This window comes from Rhinoderma darwinii, chromosome 2 (assembly GCF_050947455.1).
Source record: "Rhinoderma darwinii isolate aRhiDar2 chromosome 2, aRhiDar2.hap1, whole genome shotgun sequence".
Lineage (NCBI taxonomy): Eukaryota > Metazoa > Chordata > Amphibia > Anura > Rhinodermatidae > Rhinoderma > Rhinoderma darwinii.
This window is the reverse complement of record NC_134688.1, coordinates 337,396,395-337,412,685: the sequence shown is the minus strand read 5'-3', so window position 1 is coordinate 337,412,685 and position 16,291 is coordinate 337,396,395. Positions and strand designations below refer to the sequence as shown.

General features: G+C 41.4%; 1 long non-coding RNA gene across 7 annotated transcripts in view; it reads right to left on the bottom strand.

Moving 5' to 3' along the window:
- Window positions 1-719: 719 nt before the first annotated feature.
- LOC142743189 (uncharacterized) overlaps window positions 720-16,291 on the bottom strand; it is a 220,816-nt gene continuing 205,244 nt past the window's right edge. For all 7 annotated transcript variants that reach the window (XR_012881514.1, XR_012881510.1, XR_012881511.1 and 4 more), the window contains one exon: window positions 720-6,783. This is a non-coding gene — a long non-coding RNA (uncharacterized LOC142743189). The remainder of the gene's footprint in view (window positions 6,784-16,291) is intronic.

Below are 16,291 nucleotides of genomic sequence, written 5' to 3'. Positions count from 1 at the left end.
GTACAGCTGCTGTGGACATGAAGGGCCCTGGTATTATTATACCACACAATGCGGATACTGGCAAACGGCTGCATATAAACAGACCACGGGACAAAAAGAAAATCTCTTGTAAACATATTAGAATAGAACCATTGCACAAAGACAGATCAGTCCTAAAGTTACTGTACGTTATAGGTGCCATTTGTTTTTTGAAATGATGATATTTTTAGCTAGTGGAAAATATGACATCATCTTTGAATAAGGAAGCAGTCACCTGTTCTAGAAAGAATGAAAAGGAATCCTGTGGAACTATTGCATTAAAATCAGAATACACTATTAAGTCAGTATTTACTTACTTTTATCACATATCCTGTGCAACGTTTAGTAAAATAAAATTACCATGACATATGCAGTAATACATTTGTCACGGCTAAAGGATACATAACCCAAAAACTTGGTTTTCAGCTACACACTAAAAGAAGCATAAAGGGTGCTAGCCTGTGTCACCATCTGAGTGGGCACAACGAATAAACCTTTTGGCTTTACTACCTCATTGGAATATGTTCTTCCTGGTTAGAATAAACAAATAGATCATCTTTCTGCACATTCTTTAAAGTAACTACTGGCTTTCAAGTGTCCAGATCCACAAATACATATTTTATGTTACTTCCCACAGTATTCCAAAAGCAATTTGACGTTCTATATGTATTGAGGATATGTTTTTTTTTTTTAAACTCGTTTTATTGAAAGAATTGTACAATACAAATGTCCATAGTACATAACAGAAAATAAACACATTTATGTAGTCATACAAATTTTGAACACAGATGCATAATGGCTATGGTGGTATTTAACATGTCATAACCTAATAGATCACATAGTTAACCCTCAGTAATAACCTAATAACATCCCAGCGGGCAAAATACTTTCCCAGGCTAATTTGAGTTATTCCATACAAAATATAGAAATCCTATAAGTAACCAATCATGCAACATCCGTCCTCCTCAAGGTTGCAGCAACTGGTCCCTCAGGTCTGTGAATCTATGCGGAGTATACAGGGTACACGATGAGTCACACCAAATCTGCCATATTTTATAAAATTTACCAATACACCCTCTTTTCTTATATAATACTCGCTCATATGGAATAATGGAATTGATCAACGATTTTCATTTCGTCACCCTAGGAGGTCTCTGATCCATCCACCGAAGTGCGATGGTTTTCCTTGCCATGAACAATACTTGCAATAAAATACGTATGTGGAATGGCCACTGATCTTCAAGCAGCACCCCAAATAGACAAATCTTGGGTGAAAAGGGGATCGGCTACTTCACCACTTCCTCAACCACTTTCAACACCTCCCCCCAAAAGGAGGCCACCACTGGACAATCCCAGATCATATGCCAGAAATCAGATCTGGGAAAACGGCACCTATGGCATTCAGTGCTAGGATATCTGCCCATTCTATGCAGTCTCACCGGCGTGAGGTAACTCTGATGAACTATAACTAATTGAATCATTTTGTTATTTGCCGCCGGTGATACAGACATAGGAGATGAAAGTACATCCTCCCATTCCTCCCCTGTCAGATCTGGTATCAGGCTCTCCCATTTATCTTTTACCGGTAATTTGACATTGGCCAATTTAGCATGTATAAGGGCCGTGTAGACAGCCGAGATCAGCCCCCGGGGGCCCTGTGATTTAAAAACGCCAATCAAAGGGAATCTTGAGAATTCGTGGTCTGACCTAGGGTATTGACTTGCGACAGCATGTCGCAGCTGCAGATATCTATAAAAGCTTTTCCTAGGAATTTGGAAGTCCTCTTGCATTTGCGAAAAGGATTTAATGGCATTATCCGTATACACATCTACGTACCTCAAATCCATCCCAGAAAGAGGGGGCCTGCCCCTCCATTAGATGTGAAAGAAGGGGATTATCCCATAGTGGCATGTCCACTTGTATATCTGCATATGCATAAATTTGTTTGGCCGCCGTCCATGCCTGCACTGCCACCTTGTGGATTGGGAGCATTCTTTTATAAGTTCCCGGGGAGCTTTCTAGCACTGGCCAAAGGTGCGTTAGATGCAAATATGTAGCGAGGTAAGTTCCCTCATTGGTAACGGGTCCGACCCTGTCCATATCTGTAGATATCTCAACTGCCCAGCTAGATAGTACATAAACAAATCCGGTAGTGCCATTCCCCCCTCCTGTTTAGGTCTATGCAGAGTAGCCAAGCTAAGTTTGGATCTGTTGGATCCCCATATAAAAGCCGGGAATAATGCATGTAGGGATTTAAAAAAGGCCTTATATACTGGTATGGCTGCGTGCTCCAGAACATACAGACATTTTGGCAGAATAACTATTTTAATTAAATTTACGTGACCCGTCACTGCCAGTGGGAGTGCCCCCCACACCTTGAATTTGAGCTTGATATAGTCTAACAGAGGCAGTATGTTGGTGATTTGATCTTGCCTATGGTCTCTGTTTATGATAATACCCAGATATTTAAAGGACGACACTACCTGCAGGCCATGCTCAGCTTCCGCCCACTCCACTTCCTTCAAAGGCATGAAAAATGATTTGTTCCAATTAACATGTAGGCCAGAAAATCTACCGAATTGGTTCAGGATTCCAATAGCTAGCCCCAAGTTGTCTTTCGGGTATGACATATACAATATCACATCATCGGCGTACAAACTAATCCTCTCCTCTCGTCCTCCCACTACTATTCCCTTATATTCTGGGTGCGTTCTTATACGTATCGCCAAAGGCTCAATAGCTATTGCAAACAATAGCGGGGAGAGAGGGCACCCCTGCCTGGTACCTCTACGGAGTTGAAAATAAGGGGACATTATACCATTAATCAAAATTTGTGCCCTCGGATCCTTATACAAGATTTTTATCCATTGAAAATCGGGCCAAAACCAAACCTCAGTAATGCTTCAAACAAATATGCCCACTCAACGGAATCGAAGGCCTTGGCAGCATCAAGAGATGCCATTGCCCAGTCCTCCTTCAGTGCCTCTCCTATTTGAGCCAAAATTTGAACCTTGCGTATATTGTCAGATGTGGACCTCCCCGGCATAAAGCCCGCCTGATCCGGATGAATGAGTTGTAATATCACCTTATTCAGTCTATTTGCCAGTACCTTTGCAAGTATCTTGTAGTCTAGATTCAGTAATGAAATAGGGCGGTAAGAACTACAATCCCTAGGGTCTTTGTCAGGTTTTAGTAACACTACAATTGTGGCATCATAGAAACTGTCCGGTAGTTTCCCCTCCCTCCGGGCATAAGAATACATAGAGCATAATGGGGGAATGAGCTGGTCAGAGTAACGAAGATATACCTCCAATGGAACCCCGTCTGGGCCCGATGCCTTACCCTTCGACATATCCCTCAATGCCTGCGTAACCTCGTCTTCCGTGATATCGAGTTCTAACATATCCCTGTATTGAGGATATGTTTAAAGAGACTTTAAGAATAATCATAATATTTTCAAAACGTAGTCCAGCAGCATACAGTATCTCCCTCACTTTGACAGCATCATGTCACACAACTTGTCAAAGACTGGATAGGATCGCTGAATGGCCATCAATTGACTCTAATTTTACTGAGAGATGGGGGTTCCAGAAAATACAGCCAATCCCACAAGGTGAAGGGAAGAGAGCCACTGCATCGTGAAGCCGCTTGACGAGGCAATGGGGTTAGGTGAGTTTTTAGTATTTTTCTTTTACTTTTTTCATTGGTGTGAAGAGGGCACTATTAATAAGGGGCCCAACTACTTTATGAGGAGACATCTAACTAGTATATGGGGGAAGCTAACTACTATATGCAGGCAACTATATGGGTTAACAAAAGAGGACAACTACTACATCTGGAATTAAAAAAAGACAACTACTATATGGGGGCACCAAACTACTATATGGGGCACAAAAGAGGACAACTACTATATGGGGTACCTACTATATGCAGGAACCTAACTACTATATGAGAGCACAAAAAAGGACAACTACTGTATGGGGTCACTGAACTACCAAATGTGGGCACAAAAAAGGACAACTACCATATATGGAATAATACAGGACAACTATATGGCGGCACCTAACTACTATATGTGGGCACAAAAGAGGACAACAACTATGCAGTATGTGGAATTAAAGAGGACAACTATTATATGGGGACACCTAACTACTATATGGGGGCATTTAACTACTGTATGGGTGTACAAAAGAGGACTAATACTGTTGGGGCACAAAGGGGGACATTACTACTGTTATGCAGAACAAAAGGAGTCATTACTGTGTAAGGAGCAGAAAGGGGGCCCTATTACTGTTGGGGGCACTAGCTGTGATGCAATAAGGGGTGGACTATTACTGTGTGGGGCCAAATCAGGGCACTATTACTGTGTGGGACACTAAAAAGAGAACTATTCGGGCAGATACAGACGGACGTTGCGTTTTTGCGCGCGCAAACAACGCAGCGTTTTGCGCGCGCAAAAAACATTTGACAGCTGCGTGTGTCATCCGTGTATGATACGCGGCTGCGTGATTTTCGCGCAGCCGCCATCATAGAGATGAGGCTAGTCGATGCCCGTCACTGTCCAAGGTGCTGAAAGAGCTAACTCTTTCAGCACCCTCGACAGTGAATGCCGAACACAATATCGAAAAACCTGTTGAAAAAAAAGAAAAAGTTCGTACTTACCGAGAACTTCCCGGCCGTTGCCTTGGTGACGCGTCCTTGGTGACGCGCCTCTCGACATCGGGCCCCACCTCCCTGGATGACGCGCCTGTCCATGTGACCGCTGCAGCCTGTGCTTGGCCTGTGATTGGCTGGAGCTGTCACTTGGACTGAATTGTCATCCCGGGAGGTCAGACTGGAGGAAGAAGCCGGGAGTTATCGGTAAGTCAGAACTTCGTTTTTTTTTCTACAGGTTCATGTATATTGGGATCGGAAGTCACTGTCCATGGTGCTGAAACAGTTTAACTCTTTCAGCACCATGGACAGTGACTATCTCCACACGTCGCGTACCGATAATTTTTTTGCCGAGTTCGGCCGAACCCGGTGAAGTTCGGTTCGCTTGTCCGGCTTCGCTCATCGCAAAGACACTCCGTTTGGATGTTCGGAAACAGAAAAGCACGTGGTGCTTTTCTGTTTACATTCATCCTTTTGACAGCTGGTGCGCTGTTTCAGTCGGTTCGCACGGAAGTGCTTCCGTGCAACCTGCGTGGTTTTCACGCACCCATTGACTTCAATGGGTGTGTGATGCGCAAAATACGCAGAGTTATTGAACCTGTCACGCTTTTTGCGCAGCAGACAAACGCTGCGCAAAAAGCACGGACTGTCTGTACTGCCCCATAGACTTGTATTGGTCCATGCGTGCCGCGTGAAAACCACGCGGCCCGCACGGACCGAATACATGCTTGTGTGAATCCCCCCTTACTGTGTGGGGCCTACTATTACTGTGTGGAGCACAAAAGGCCAATATGATTACTGTGTTGGGCACTAAGGGGGCGTTATTACTGTCTGGGGCAGTATGGATGTGAATGTAGAGGGTTGGGAATAGGTGGGGATGGTGCTGGAAAATCGAGGAGCCAAATATCTCTGTGCGTCAAATTCTACAGAGACGAGTCGTGTCTGGAAGAAGTCTTCATGGCAGTCTGGGCTGGATAAGGAAGAAAAGGGAAAGTGACCAAGAAAGGCTCCTGTGAGTCATTGAATTTTACTATATAGTCTTCATCTATACATCTGCGATGCACCTGTGTGGTACTGGTTTCTACCACTATATGCTAGTAATATTGGTCTTCGTATAGTGGTCTATATTCAGTAACCGTATGGTTATATATTCAGTCACTATAGGTGGTCATGGTGTGGCAGTATTATTTGTCCCATGAATAGTGCTATCATTAGGAATGTTGGCCTTGCTAGAAAGGAGAAAAAAAAAGGAAAGCAAACAACTCAGAGAAGACGTCAGCTCTGAGTCACTGAATGTAATTGTTATGTACTCTGCCTCTAACAGTGTTGGATCAATCCTATATTTACTTATATAGCCTGCAGTGTGATAATACTCTGCAGACTGAATACACTACTGTATGGTGGTAATATTGATCTTTGTATAGGTTTTTTTTTATTCAGTAAGTAGTAATATTCAGTTACTATGTTATAGAAGGCTCCACGTACCATTGTAGTTTGTATTGGCCCCACCTATGACTAGGCCTAACAGTTTGCTGACCCCACCTACTTGTGTTGGCTCCACCTGTTGAGAATTGGACCCACCTACAACCTGAGGCCTTTTAAAAAAAATAATTATTATTATTTCCAGGGCCACATTAAGTTCCCAATCCTCCCCTGCTTGTTCCCCACGTGCCTTTCCTATATTTCAGTTACCAGTTTCATTATCTTCTACTAGGGAGTACACATCCGCAGCAGGGAAATTCAGGATTCTGCCTAATTTTACTATTGAGAAACCGACATCAGACATGTTTACATGTTAGTATTCACACGAGAATATTACCAGAGTTTCATTTTAAAATCCTTTAATATATTTTTAATAAAGCTACAGTATATTTATCTACTATCCATTAGGGTACACTAAAATGTAATTTCACAAGAAATGAACATGGAAGCTTTTATGTATGCTTGCAATTCCCAAAGGAAAGATGCTTAGTCTTTAATTTAAATATGTACCTTAAAGTCATTCAGTGACAACGTTGAAATGTTGAGAATGCAATTAAATGCACTGGCATAGAGTACAACAAACATGGAGAATAAGTCTGACATATAAGAATCCATTGTAGACAGAGATTTCTGCAAAACAAAAAGCAGAGAAATTAATGATTGTTGTACAACAAAGTTGGGGGAATTTATTAACCTTTCTACTGCAGTTTTCTGGCGTAGAAAATTTGAAAGGCCCAATATTGGCAAATTGAGGTGATAATTTTGACTTTTGGGCATTTTGCACTGCCCTCACCACTTTTGAAAAAGTCTTAAACGGGGTGTGGCCACTGTGGCCCAACAGATTTTCTATAATTTCTGGCAGAAAATGTGAGTATATTATAGCAGAGCTGGTGTAGATTTCACTCTGTGGGGCATAGCAAGGTTTAGGCCCGTGCTGTACCCCATACCTTGCTCCCCTACTCCCCATCGGACAATAAAATAAGATTTAAAAGAAAAATAATTATGTACTTGCCTCTCCACTCCTCCTCCCCGATCCCCTCAGGCTTTCACTGCATGCGGAAAGGTGGGCATGCATTTTTTTGTACATTCGGGGGGGGGGGGTGGATTGTTACCGCCACTTAATAACTATTGGTGTATGAAACACCAGTCTTATTAAATCTGTCCCTGTATGTGTATAACATTTATCTGAAAGGATACAATTATCATAAACAAAAACCAACAATTTTATTATTCTGCTGTTACAGAGACAAAAATCATTGTTACTTCTAATATGGAACACCTTGGTACTTTGATTTCCCATTTTGTTATATGCATTTTAATTTTATAATATGTTACAAAGCTTCAAATTCTTTGCTTCCATTTAGACTGTTATAGAGTGAAATGATAAAACTGTGTTTAAGCTCTCCTTAGTCATGGCTGAAGACTGCCAACATTTTATCATATAGCTCTATGGCTGACTAAAGAAAAGCAGGTGACTTGAAGTTCTGTAACAAAAAAATGGATTCAGACCTCTGGAAATAGTTAATAAAACAGTTGTACAAAAGTATAAAAATAAAAGTTTCAAGTTAAAAAAAATCTAAAATCGCCTTTTTCTTCATAAGTATTTTATTATATGAAAAAAATGAAACATATTTGGTATCACCACATTCGGAACTATGAAACTACAACATTATGTTTCCCGAACGCTGTAAAAAAAAATAAAAACAAAAAGACTAAACAATGCCAGAATCGCTGTTTTTGGTCACCTTCCCTCCCAAAAAATGAAATAAAAAGTGATCAAAAAGGTTGCATGCATCCCAAAATAGTACCAATAAAAACTACAGCCCATCCAGCAATAAAAATATAAGCCCTTACGCAGCTGTCTTGAGGGAGAAATAAAAAAGTTATGGCCCTCAGAAAATGGTGACACAAATAATAAATTATTTAAAAGAAAAGTTATTTTTATTGTGTAAACGCTGTAAACCATAAAAAAACACACACACTATATATATATATATATATATATATATATATATATATATACTGTGTATGTGTGTATATATATATATATATATATATATATATAGCAGTAATTGCATTGACCAGCAGAATAAAGTTAATATGTAATTTATAGCGCACGGTACACGACATAAAAATTAATTTCTAATGAAAAAACACCTGTTGGGTTAAAATTCTCACTACTCCCTTTAAAAAAATGCCTTAAGGGGTGTAGTTTCCAAAATGGGGTCACTTTTGGGAGTCTGTTTTACTATTTGACCTCAGAGCCCTGCAATTGTGGAGCAATGGTGTGAAAAATCCCCAAAATAGGCATCAAATGCGCATGGTGCTCTTTTACTTCAGAGCATTGCCATATGTCGAGGCAAATGATAAATGACATGAGGGGTGTAGTTTCCAAAATGGGGTCACTTCTACGGGATTTCCACTGTACTTTGGTACCTCAGGGGCTTTGCAAATGCAACATGGCGCCTGAACACCAATCCAGTAAAACCTGCATGCCAAATAGTGCTCCTTTCTTTCGGAGCCCTGCCATGTGTCCAAACAGCAGTTTATGACCACATATGGGGTATTGCTGTACTCGGGAGAAATTGCTTTACAAATGTTAGGGTGCTTTTTCTCCTTTATGGCTTGTGAAAATTAAAAATGGTTAACATTTTATTGGAAAAATTTAGATTTTAATTTCCACGGCCTAATTCCAATAAAGTCAGCAAAAAAACCTGTGGGATCAAAAAGCCCACTATACAGCTAAATAAATAACTTGAAAGGTGTAGTTTCCAAAATGGGGGTCACTTTTTGGGGGTTTTCACTGTTTTGGCACCACAAGACCTCATCAAATCTGACATGGTGCCTAAAATAAATTCTAACAAGAAAGATGCCCCAAAATCCACTAGCTGCTCCTCCATTTCTGAGGTCTGTGTTTAAGTCAAGTAGCACACTGGGGCCACATGTGGGATGTTTCCAAAAACTGCAGAATCTGGGCAATAAATATTATGTTGCATTTCTCTGGTAAAACCTTCTGTGATACAGAAAAAAACGTAACATAAAGTACAATGTATCACAAGAAAACAATCTCAGAATCGCTTGGAAAAATAAAGCATTGAAAAGTTATTATCACATAAAATAACAGGTCAGAATTGAAAAAAATTAAGTGTCCACAGGCCAAAACAGACTGTGTCCTTATAGAGTTAAATAGGCACTACACTTTGAGCAAACTTTGCATAAATCAATAGTAGAAGCAAATAAAAGAAACTTTGTAATATATATTAGAGAATAAAAGCCTCTTTCTCTACTTATCAGTCTCCTTCCTCATCCCTACTCTCTCCTAAACTGTTCACTCAATCCAGCACTGAGGTAACATAAATTCGAATCTACACTGCATATAACTGCTGTACAATAGGTGTCAGGCTCTGAGATTCTGCAATGGGGAACACTGCTAAAAAAAAAATGCAGAATACAAGTCATATAATGGCCAGAAATAGGGTTATTCCTCATGTACACAGATGACGGCTTATTCTGAAAAGTAATATATTGAAATTAACCAGCACACAATTTTGGATCTTTATTAAAGAGGACCTGTCCCCAGGTCCTAACATCCAATTTACATATATTACCTTTATTCCGCTCCCTCCCTGTTTCTAATGCTATTTTTATTTTCGTTCTGCTCCCCCCGATTCCAGAGTAATGATGCTCTGTACTTTAGGCATCCGATATGGTAATTGACTGTAGTTAACCAATGGGGCGTGAAGTACAGTGAATCTCTCTTGGTGGATCCATCCTCACTGCCTTTGAGGCTGAACAATCAGCGTGAGGCAGCTTATGACAAATGTGTTTGGTTAGAAGTCTTGTCCAGCCTAGTCTCACTGGGCAAGGCTCATCGTAAGCGGCCATGCGCTGATTGAACAGCGTCAGAGGCAGTGAAGATGCTCCTCCACCCAAGGAGATTGACTGTAGTTCACGTCCCATTGGCTAACTACAGTGAATTATCATATGGGGTGATTAAAGGACGGAGCATCATTCTTCAGAAACGGGGGAGCAGAACAAAAAGAAACAGGGAAAGTTAATATATGAAAATTGGATGTTAAGACCTGGGGACAGGTCCTCTTTAATTAAAAGCAACAGAGACGGCAGTTACACATAAATAATCTATGATGAGCAACCTACGTAGATTTACAGAATGTATATTTGTGTATGGATTTACATTTGGAACAGTTATGAAATCAGTCAACACAAATAAACAAGTTTGTGAGCGACCTCACAAAGTTAAAACTGTGTTTGTGATTGTCTCTGTTCATTCACCACACCTATGCTGAGCAGATTTCAATATCATATGACAGTCCAAAAATAAGTTTGTTGCAAAGGGGATATTAAAAAATAATAATGTGTGTTCTAATGTTTGGAGTACTGGACTGATAGATACTTCCTTTTTAGGAATCCCTATTTGTAGTACTTCCTCTCCATGCTCGGTCAGGGACATCATGAGCAGTTCAAAACCTCCTGTTAAGTGATTCTCCTTGTGCTATACAGTAACACATACAGTTACTATAAACTCGATGTAAAATACACACATTTAGTGATCATAAATGGCATTTGGCCCATGAGGTGGATCTTTATAGCTTGCAATAATTGCTATGCAAATGCTGAATCAAACTAATGTCTATGGGACTTCATCAGGCTAAATCCTTTGTTAGGGTGGATTCACACGAACGTGTATTGGGTCCGTGCGGGCCGCGTGGTTTTCACGCGCCACACACAGACCAATACAAGTCTATGAGAAAGTACAGACAGTCCGTGTTTTTTGCGCAGCGTTTGTCCGCTGCGCAAAAAGCGCGACATGGTCAATATCTCTGCGTATTTCGCGCATCACGCACCCATTGAAATCAATGAGTGCGTGAAAACCACGCAGGTCGCACGGAAGCACTTCCGTGCGAACTGCCTGTTTCGCGCACCAGCTGTCAAAAGGATGAATGTAAACAAAAAAGCACCACGTGCTTTTCTGTTTACAAACATCCGAATGGCGTGTCATAATGATGGCGGCTGCGCGAAAAGCACGCATCATATGATGCTGCCTCACGGAGCAGGCAAGTGGCTTTTGCGCAGGCAAAACGCTGCGTGTTTTGTGTGCGCAAAAACGCCACGCACGTCTGAATCAGCCCTTACTGTGAGAGAAAAGTCCTGTCAGAAGTGTCTGGCAGCGGCTTATCCCCCTTCCCTGCGGAAACAAACATGTATGCTTGGTAATCTGAGTGTCCATTTCATGCGTTTTTTACTGCAGAAAATAGTGCAGATCTTTGCTGCGGTTTTTTCAAGAGCTGTGTGTCACGTTGGGTATGTGGACCCACTGGGCCATACCACCTTGACGGTATGGCAGCTAGCAAACAGGACACAGGTCACAGTCTATAGTTCGTATAGGTGTACTTGTGGTAGCTCAGACAGTAGCAAGCCAGGCTCAGCTGGGTTTGGGCAGCAGGCAGATACCAGGCGTGGTGAAGCAGGACAGGCGTGGTACTCAGTGCAGCACAACTCCAACTCAATATTGCACTTGAGCAGGACAGCATAGGATACAGGTAGCAGGGACGGGAAACACTGGGAACTGGAAAACACTTAGGAGACCATTTGCATAGACAGACTAGGGTAACGACAACAAAGCCCAGGCAAGCCAGGAAGGGGCTGGGCCATCTTACAGTCCAGGGTGCTCATGGGCTAATTTGGCACTTTAACTCAGGTGCTGGTAATGGCCATTTAAGAGCAGGCACAAGCGTGCGCGCGCACCCTATGGGAACCGGCCGGGAGAAGCGGAAATGAGAGCTGGCGTCGCCTGAGGAGGAGATGGGGACCAGCTCTCAAAGATCCATGGCTGCGGCCGTCAGGAGGTGACTGAGCCTGATGGCCCGCGGCCATGGGCAGGACACTGAGTGATGTAATTTTCACCTGCTGGAATTCTGCAGCATTTCTACAGAAAAACGCAGGAAATCAGTCCACTTTCCGCAGAAATAATTGACATATTGTGGAACTAAGATTACGCACCGCAGGTGAAGTTCTGGACAGAAATTTTCCGCAGCGTGTGGATGACCTTTATTAATATCACACCCACTTTGCTGGTACTGTATTCCGCTGCGTATTTTCCGTCCACAATTCCGGACAGAAAATATGCAGCAATTCCATTACATGTGGACAAGCCCTTAAAAGAAAGAAAATAAGGAATCAAAGTATACTGTGATGCTCGGGGCAAATGTATACCGAAATAAGACAGGTAAACATCTGGATACATATTTTTTGACAGCATTTAAAATCGTAGTCTGACATGCTTTTCAAAACGGAAAAAAATGTATATGCTAGAAGGTGTACTTTTTTTTTTTTTTTACAATGAAAGTCAATAGCAGATGTATGGAACTTTATTGCGATGTTATATACGTTTCTCATACACCGTTGAGAACACAGTTTTTCAAGCACAAACAAAACATACACTACCGTTCAAAAGTTTGGGGTCACCCAGACAATTTTGTGTTTTCCATGAAACTCACACTTACAGCGAAGGAAATAAGTATTTGATCCCTTGCTGATTTTGTAAGTTTGCCCACTGTCAAGGACATGAACAGTCTAGAATTTTTAGGCTAGGTTAATTTTACCAGTGAGAGATAGATTATATAAAAAAAAAAAAAAAAAAAAACAGAAAATCACATAGTCAAAATTATATATATTTATTTGCATTGTGCACAGAGAAATAAGTATTTGATCCCCTACCAACCATTAAGAGTTCAGCCTCCTCCAGACCAGTTACACGCTCCAAATCAACTTGGTGCCTGCATTAAAGACAGCTGTCTTACATGGTCACCTGTATAAAAGACTCCTGTCCACAGACTCAATTAATCAGTCTGACTCTAACCTCTACAACATGGGCAAGACCAAAGAGCTTTCTAAGGATGTCAGGGACAAGATCATAGACCTGCACAAGGCTGGAATGGGCTACAAAACCATAAGTAAGACGCTGGGTGAGAAGGAGACAACTGTTGGTGCAATAGTAAGAAAATGGAAGACATACAAAATTACTGTCAATCGACATCGATCTGGGGCTCCATGCAAAATCTCACCTCGTGGGGTATCCTTGATCCTGAGGAAGGTGAGAGCTCAGCCGAAAACTACACGGGGGGAACTAGTTAATGATCTCAAGGCAGCTGGGACCACAGTCACCAAGAAAACCATTGGTAACACATTACGCCGTAATGGATTAAAATCCTGCAGTGCCCGCAAGGTCCCCCTGCTCAAGAAGGCACATGTACAGGCCCGTCTGAAGTTTGCAAATGAACATCTGGATGATTCTGAGAGTGATTGGGAGAAGGTGCTGTGGTCAGATGAGACTAAAATTGAGCTCTTTGGCAATAACTCAACTCGCCGTGTTTGGAGGAAGAGAAATGCTGCCTATGACCCAAAGAACACCGTCCCCACTGTCAAGCATGGAGGTGGAAACATTATGTTTTGGGGGTGTTTCTCTGCTAAGGGCACAGGACTACTTCACTGCATCAATGGGAGAATGGATGGAGCCATGTACCGTCAAATCCTGAGTGACAACCTCCTTCCCTCCACCAGGACATTAAAAATGGCTCGTGGCTGGGTCTTCCAGCACGACAATGACCCGAAACATACAGCCAAGGCAACAAAGGAGTGGCTCAAAAAGAAGCACATTAAGGTCATGGAGTGGCCTAGCCAGTCTCCAGACCTTAATCCCATCGAAAACTTATGGAGGGAGCTGAAGGTCCGAGTTGCCAAGCGACAGCCTCGAAATCTTAATGATTTACAGATGATCTGCAAAGTGGAGTGGGCCAAAACTCCATCTAACGTGTGCAAACCTAATCAACTACAAAATGCTGTGCTTGCCAACAAGGGTTTTGCCACCAAGTCTTGTTTGCCAAAGGGATCAAATACTTATTTCTCTGTGCACAATGCAAATAAATATATATAATTTTGACAATGTGATTTTCTGTTTTTTTTTTTTATATATAATCTATCTCTCACTGGTAAAATTAACATAGCCTAAAAATTCTAGACTGTTCATGTCTTTGACAGTGGGCAAACTTACAAAATCAGCAAGGGATCAAATACTTATTTCCTTCACTGTATATTTATCAAATTAGTTGTCAATGTCTTGACTATATTTTCTAGTCATTTTGCAAGGTTAGAAATAATGATTTCTATTTCAAATAATAATTTTCTCCTTTGCTTTCGTCAAAGAATGCTCCATTTGCAGCAATTACAGCATTGCAGACCTTTGGCATTCTAGCTGTTAATTTGCTGAGGTAATCGGGAGAAATTTCACCCCATGCTTCCAGAAGCCCTTCCCACAAGTTGGATTGGCTTGATGGGCACTTCTTGCGTACCATACGGTCAAGCTGCTCCCACAACAGCTCTATGGGGTTGAGATCTGGTGACTGCGCTGGCCACTCCATTACAGATAGAATACCAGCTGCCTGCTTCTTCCCTAAATAGTTCTTGCATAATTTGGAGGTGTGCTTTGGGTCATTGTCCTGTTGTAGGATGAAATTGGCCCCAATCAAGCTCTGTCCACAGGGTATGGCATGGCGTTGCAAAATGGAGTGATAGCCTTCCTTATTCAAAATCCCTTTTACCTTGTACAAATCTCCCACTTTACCAGCACCAAAGCAACCCCAGACCATCACATTACCTCCACCATGCTTGACAGATGGCGTCAGGCACTCTTCCAGGATCTTTTCAGTTGTTCTGCGTCTCACAAATGTTCTTCTGTGTAATCCAAACACCTCAAACTTCGATTCGTCTGTCCATAACACTTTTTTCCAATCTTCCTCTGTCCAATGTCTGTGTGCTTTTGCCCATATTAATCTTTTCCTTTTATTAGCCAGTCTCAGATATGGCTTTTTCTTTGCCACTCTGCCATTAAGGCCAGCATCCCAGAGTCGCCTATTCACTGTAGACGTTGACACTGGTGTTTTGCGGGTACTATTTAATGAAGCTGCCAGTTGAGGACCTGTGAGGCGTCTATTTCTCAAACTAGAGACTCTAATATACTTGTCTTGTTGCTCAGTTGTGCAGCGGGGCCTCCCATTTCTCTTTCTACTCTGGTTAGAGCCTCTTTGTGATGTCCTCTGAAGGGAGTAGTACACACCGTTGTAGGAAATCTTCAGTTTCTTGGCAATTTCTCGCATGGAATAGCCTTTATTTCCAAGAACAAGAATAGACTGTCGAGTTTCACATGAAAGCTCTCTTTTTCTAGCCATTTTGAGAGTTTAATCGAACCCACAAATGTAATGCTCCAGATTCCCAACTAGCTCAAAGGAAGGTCAGTTTTATAGCTCCCCTAAACAGCAAAACAGTTTACAGCGGTGCTAACATAATTGCACAATGGTTTTCAAGTGTTTTCTAATCATCCATTAGCCTTCTAACACAGTTAGCAAACACAATGTACCATTAGAACACTGAAGTGATGGTTGCTGGAAATGGGTCTCTATACACCTATGTAGATATTGCATTAAAAACCAGACGTTTGCAGCTAGAATAGTCATTTAGCACATTAACAATGTATAGAGTGTATTTCTGATTAATTTAATGTTATCGTCATTGAAAAAAACTGTGCTTTTCTTGCAAAAATAAGGAAATTTCTAAGTAACCCTAAACTTTTGAACGGTAGTGTATACCTGAACTGCATGCCCCAAACATGATGTGAACGGGCCTTACATTGTCAATAACTGTTTAGTTAGCCATGCAGTGCATAATAGGTACCGGAATCTATTGATCTGATCTCAAACCGAATACATTTATGTGAGTGATAATAGAGTAACCTCAATTTTTGTATTTAAGAAAGTAAGTATGAAATGAGCTAAAGGGGTATTCCCATCATATGCAATAATGTCATATTCACAAGATATCCTGTGGATATGCCAGAAATGTCTGTGATGGGAATAACCTAACAATGTTCCTAAAATGCAAAAACATATTTCTGTACTGTAAAGCATTAATATTATCTACTTAACATAGAAGGAATTACAGCTGCATCTGACCAAATTAACCCCTTCCTGTCGTAAGCAACTTTCAGATTTTAATTTTTGTTTTTTCTTCCCCAAAAGCCAAAACTTTTTTATTTTTCCGCCGATATAGTCCTATGGAAGCTTAA